Source organism: Portunus trituberculatus, chromosome 11 (genome assembly GCF_017591435.1).
Source record: "Portunus trituberculatus isolate SZX2019 chromosome 11, ASM1759143v1, whole genome shotgun sequence".
NCBI classification, from domain to species: Eukaryota; Metazoa; Arthropoda; class Malacostraca; order Decapoda; family Portunidae; genus Portunus; species Portunus trituberculatus.
In genome coordinates, this window is record NC_059265.1 from 1,254,490 (window position 1) to 1,261,197 (window position 6,708).

The following is a 6,708-nucleotide window of genomic DNA, read 5'->3' on the forward strand; positions in this document are numbered from 1 at the left end:
GGTACAAGTCACTGTGGTATTCTCGATAACTCTGCAAAATAGTTTTAATTAATGTCAATTTTTTGTAACTTCTAGTTGTGGTGGAGAGTTGTGGTTTGGTGGAGGTGTGGAGGAAAGGTGGAGGTACATGTGTGTGGGTGGAGGTAAGTGGAGGTAACTTGTGGAGGGAGATATGGAGGAAAGAAAAAGGAGATAGTTTGAGGGTATGTTAAGACAGTTTGGCATGTAGTAGTAGCAGTAGTAGTAGTAGTAGTAGTAGTAGTAGTAGTAGTAGTAGTAGTAGAGTAAAAGAAGAAGAAAGAGAGAGAGAGAGAGAGAGAGAGAGAGAGAGAGAGAGAGAGAGAGAGAGAGAGAGAGAGAGAGAGAGCAAACAAATCTTAACAGAAAAACAAGAACAACAACAAAAACCACAACTTCCTTTACTCCTATATCCAGGGCAGAACACGGAGACACAGGCTTGCCCGACTTTAGTGAACAGCGGCGGGCAGTCAGCGTGGTGCAAGGTGTGGGTAACCTGCGCCGTGAATTGACCGCCCACAGCCTCCGCCACGTCCACCTCATTCTGCCTGTCGTCACCTGGGAACGAAGCGGGTAATCAATAATGGACACTTGTTATAAGGGCCCACTGACACTGAGCTAGCCTGTTGATGGCCTCAAAACATACTGAAAAATCCTTGTATAGGCCTAATTCACTCTTACACACACCCACGACAAACCACACACACCCAAACCCTCTTCAAAAACTCAATAACATCCCAAAACACACTAAGAAAACACAGAACAGGTTAAAATACCTCCAAACTCACTAGAAACACCCAATATTTACTGAAATAACCCCCACACACACCCAAAAGACCACTAACACCCCCACCACTTATAACACTCATAACAAACACAAACCCCACTCAGAACACCAACCAACCCCTCAAAGTTCTCCCAAACCACACTCAAAACATGCTAATATTTACACACACCTCAATCAACACTCTCAAAATACGTAAAATATACCTAAAAGATCTAACATATACTGAAAACAAACGAAATGAACCCCAAAGCATACTTATAACACTCCAAACAGTCTGCAACACTAATGAACAAGCTTAAAATACCCCAAATCTATCCCAAAACCAACAGTATGCATTATAAACAACGTTAGGATTAAAAGGGACACTTACCTAAATATTACACCTTGGCTTCTTCTCCTATTCCACCTTTATTTCTCATTTTTTCTTCATCCTTCTCCATTGTTACTCCTTCTTCTTCCTCCTCCTCCTTCCATCCACACGTCTGAGCCTAGAAACACATCAAAATGTTAGATATTAGACAAAATATTCAGGAAATGGAGGGTGACTTAAGTATTGTAGCTTTGCTGCTGCCTCTTCCTCCTCCATTTCTCCTTTCTTCCTCCTTATCCTCCTTTATTTCTCCTTTCTTCCTCCTTCTGCTACAATTATCTACACACCTGAACCTCGAAACACGCGAAAACACGTAGAAATCACTAGATATTAGGCAAAATATTGACGAACTGCGGATTTGGAAAAGTGGCGCCAACCCTGGGCCTATGGTGAGTCACCACCTGGGTGGGCTGTGGTCATCCGAGAGAACGGGAACGGGGGACTCGGCTAAATTACGTAAATCATTTGATTTCAAAATGACTTTTAGAAAAACGAAGCCACGGCCAAATGCTTGTTATTTTATGACGTGATAAATACTTAAACTAATTTTCAAAATATCAAAATATCTCCAGCTTAACTGGTTTTTAAAAAAGGTCTAAATTAAGTACGTTAAAAGTACAAAAACATTTTAACCCATAAATCTCTTAAAACGTCCTGTAAAGTCAAGCCATTTTCACTTGGCAAGTATTTTATCACACTTCTGGGAGTCTGAGCTATCTTTTAGGGCATTCTACAGCGAGTTAGACCGAGAAGCAGAAACGTGAGCAAATAAAATAATGAAAAATAAGAGCTTTTTACAACAGCACCAAACACCATTTCAAAGTCCACATATTTCACTCAATAGATTGATTTCACACTTAAAAGAGGACAGGCACTCTTTTGCTACCATAAAGGCCCACTTATACCTTGAAATGAAAAAGCTCAAAACTCCAGGTGGGAAATTTTGAGCGTTAAAAAGCCTTTAACATACGCCATAAAACACCACTAAACGCCACATATTTACCCAGCACAGGCGCGGAACACACTTCAAACACGACGAAACATTTATAGAAACCATAAAAACATACCATGGAAGCGCAATATTACCGTCAGGAATTATTCGAAAAAAAAGTATTTGACCCAGCAGGCTGGCGATAGAAGGGTGATGGCTGGGGTAGGGTGATGGCTAGGGGACCGCCGGGGGGAGGCGGCCCGGAGAAAACCCCAGGAACAGTGGCGGCAGGACATCCATATATAGTCTTTATCATCTCACCAAACTAAAATTAAGCCACAGAGAGAAATTTTGACTAGGCTATATGAAATGTTAGACTGGTGGCTGCATTCTGACACATGTTTGGCCTATGGTAAATGAAGGAAACAAATATGAGAGGGTAATACAGACGCCTTGCTCTTTTTGATGGTCCTTATACCATTACTTGAAAATATTTGCGTACTGTTTTCACTCTCATATGTAAAGAAAACCTAACCTTAACTGAATAGCCTTATAAATACCTTTAATAGACGAAGATTAGGCAGTGTGGAGTGTTGTGGTGAAGGCTTGCCAGTGCTTCTCTTGGTGCTGGTGCTTGGTGCTTCTTGAAAACTGTCGGTAATATAGCAACACTTCACTTTATTTGTGTGTGTGTGTGTGTGTGTGTGTGTGTGTGTGTGTGTGTGTGTGTGTCTCTGGGTGTGTGTGTGTGTGTGTGCATGGGTCAGTATAGCCCACCGCCACAACTGCTGTCACCACCACCACCGCTACAGACTACTGCCGTAGCAAAAGGTTATCTGTGAAGACAGGACGTATGTATATATGTTTATGATAACTATCTGTTACTAAATCTCTTATTAATGAGACGCTATGCTTATACAAATACCACATGTCGATTTATTGGTTATTGTGACATCTTCCTCTTCGTTATCGTGTCCAGCTTTTGTTATTTGTCAAAGCAGGAAATATTAAATTGTATCTTGTTGTACAGCGAGTGTTGGCAACTCCCGCGAGGTAATAAACAAGGTGCTTAAAAGGCAGACTGTACTATTTTTCTCATTCTCTATTTCTACCGCCTGATATACGAGTATTTCTGACAATAAACCAGGGTGACAGGACACTAAGTAGAGGAATATAGACTTTTTCTATCTACATACACATCTATATTGTTAATTATATACGAATTTATTGACTTATCTATCTGCCTGCCTATCCATCTATCTGTTTGTTTGTCCAACTGTCCATTTCCGTATCTATCAACCCATCAAATTACCCGCTTATCCATCTATCTTCACACAAGCATATAAATACCACCACCGCCACTACCACCACCACCACCACCACAACCACTGCCACTTCCGCACCTGCTCATCTTCGCCCTCATGAACGGGAGTGTGTCAGTGATAGGCGAGGGACACAACGGCTCATCAATTGCATCGCCAACCTTCGCCTACTGTTTCGTGTCAACCGGGAGTCCCTGACGACACATCCTCCCAACCTACACGCTTTCGGACCCACGTAGCACGGGCGTGGGCGTGGGTGGAATCGTGGGTGACATATACGTGGTGTCAGGCGCTTATCCGATTCCCTTTGCCTCTGTCGTCTTCATTGGTTCTCTACACACTTGTCAGGTCCCTACACGTGCACACTCGCGTACGGCAACACGTGCCTGGCCACGCGCACCACATACCTCCTACGGTACACTTCTAAGCGCCTTCGTACCGCGCGATGCTTTTTCTGCCAAGGACAGGCGCCGTTTGTCAAACAGACAATCAACCAGTGTGTCAGACAGTCAGTTAGTCAATCATTCAGTCATTCAGTCAGTTAGCCAAATAGTCAGTCAGCCAGATAGTCAGTCATTTAGTTAGTATTTTATTCATTTAATCAGTCAGTCAGTCAGTCAGTCAGTCCAAATATCAGTCAGTCAGTGAATCTATTAGTTAGACAGGCAATCTATCCATCAATCCGTCAATCTTTCAGCCACTCAATCAATCAATATTCACGATGCAAAACAAGCAAACACACCACCAATAGTTACCACCACAATCACCACCACCACCACCAATACACAGCACACTGACATCATCACCACCAACACTTTCTAAAGGTGTGTACACACTTACTGAATTTCCACGCATCGTTTCATCGTTGCGTATCACACTGTGATACAATACGATGCAACAGGGTATTGTAGCCATTTTTGCCTCTCCGCGTGGTGTATCATCGTTGAGTGATGCAACAGTGTCATTCAGTTTGTTCCTGACCGTAGCCATGAGTGCAAATGTGCAGTTGTCTGTGGCCACACACAACTGATTTTCAGTTTGTCTGCAATTGGGGTCAAAATTGCAAAACAAATATTCATGCCCGTCCACGACAACACTGAACATGCAACGCGACGATCCCACGCTCCTCGTCACACACACACACACACACACACACACGAAGGTTGGTGAGTTGTGTATCATTCCTTTGAGGTGACGCCAAAAGACCGAAAAAATGGCGGATCGAACCCGTTGCGTAACTTTGTGTCATATTTTGACACGCAACGGTGAAGCACTATCCTGTCAACACTGCTACGCAACGGTGATCCGATACGTGGAAATGCAACAAGTGTGTACACGCCTTAATTAAAACACAAACAATATTCATACACAGTGTTACACCCGCAACCCCGACCGCCGCCCCTCCACCGCTCGTCTGGTCCCGCGGCACGCAGGGTGGCCAGCCAGACAGCCGAGGTGACTCTGGGCGGCGGACTAACCTTCCTTCAAGACGTGTTTGTGTCCGTGGTGGAGGAATGAACTGATGGTGGTGGTGGTGGTGGTGGAGGTCAGGATTCAGGCAGGAGAGTGAGTGAGTGAGTGAATAAGTGAGTGAGAGAGGACAGGAAAGAATAGAAGAAAGAGGAAAAATAAGAATATCTTATCAGAACACAACATTTTCTCTCCCTCTCCCCCCACCCCAGGTCTCGTGTCTGGTGATGAAATGGACGTCTGGTGGTGGTGGTGGTGGTGGTGGTGGTCAGTTGCCAAATGAAAATATTCTACGTCACCAGCTCCACCTTGAAAAGTCGCTAAATCATTGTTGTATATGCTACAAATGTGCCTAGAGGAAGTAAGTGGCTTGACTAACACATAGGCTAATCAGTACAAGGCCCCCTTGACTCTAACACCCGCATCACACCACAGCCCGTCCTTACTACGTCCTGCAAAATCTCCAGGACGTGCTGAGGCTGCATGGAGACCGGCTTGGACGCAGTGAGGACCGCGAGGACGGCATGCACGTGGAGGAGTTTTGATGGTCCTGCTCCATGGACAACTGGCTGTGCTGGATGCTGATGTTGCTGTTGTGCTGGCTAAGACAGAAAAGAAGAAGAAAGATGGAAGTTAATTTGGGCAGCATGACGTTATGAGGATAATGAATATAATGATGTAAGAGCTGGAGAACCACTGATGAGAGAAGAGAGGCGAGAACTGAAGTGACAGCACTTCCTGCTTGCGTCACGTGAGCGTATTGCGCGCTGGTTGGGCACGTGGTAACAACCCAGTGAGCATGGCGGGAGCCTGATCACATGCGTGTTATGACCGTAGTTAAACCCGATTGGACACAATGATATCGTAGCGATATCAAGGGACGTACGCAGTAAAGGCTTGGTAGATACGTAGCAGTGGAGGGATTTCGCAATTCCACCACGTCTCCACTACGTCCTCAAAAATGTTATGAACGTGTTGAGAACCTGCTGCGCGTAGTAAGGACCGCCTCTGGTGTGATGGGGCCTTGACACGGAGAGTTTATCCCTGTCAGTGACGCACACCAAACTTGTCTCAGGGGCCTCGCTCGTCTCCTCTCCACCTCCCCCTCCCCCGCTGTTCCCCACACTCTCATCACTCGCCTTTTAAATCTCATTGATGTTTACTTGATTGATTGATAAGTTTATTGTTGTAGCAGTGTATACACCATCGAACTGTTGTCCATTTACGTATGAATGAACCTATCAAATTACCAGCTTATGTATCTATCTATCTACACACAAGCATGTAGATATCTCCACCAGCACCGCCAACACCCACACCTGCCCACCTTCGCCATCATGAACGGCAGTGTGTCAGTTTACACATTACTACTAGTATTTCCATGCCACTATATTGTAGCATCATATCACCTCAGACGCTGGTCAACAAGACGAGACACAGCAAGGAGACCAGACCAGACCAGACGACACGAGAGAGAGAGAGAGAGAGAGAGAGAGAGAGAGAGAGAGAGAGAGAGAGAGAGAGAGAGAGAGAGAGAGAGAGAGAGAGAGAGAGAGAGAGAGAGAGAGAGAGAGAGAGAGAGAGAGAGACACACACACACACACCACAGTACACAACCACCTCTCCACGCATTATAACTACCATACGCCTAATTAACTACCTTAACTACCCTCCACCAGCTAACTGTCCACATGTGACTCCTTCAATGCACGACACACCTTCCTAGTACAGCCTGTCCACCCCGTCACTGTCCCATCACCGTCCCATCACTAATGACACTGTGGCACCATTAATTCACTACCCTTCACTA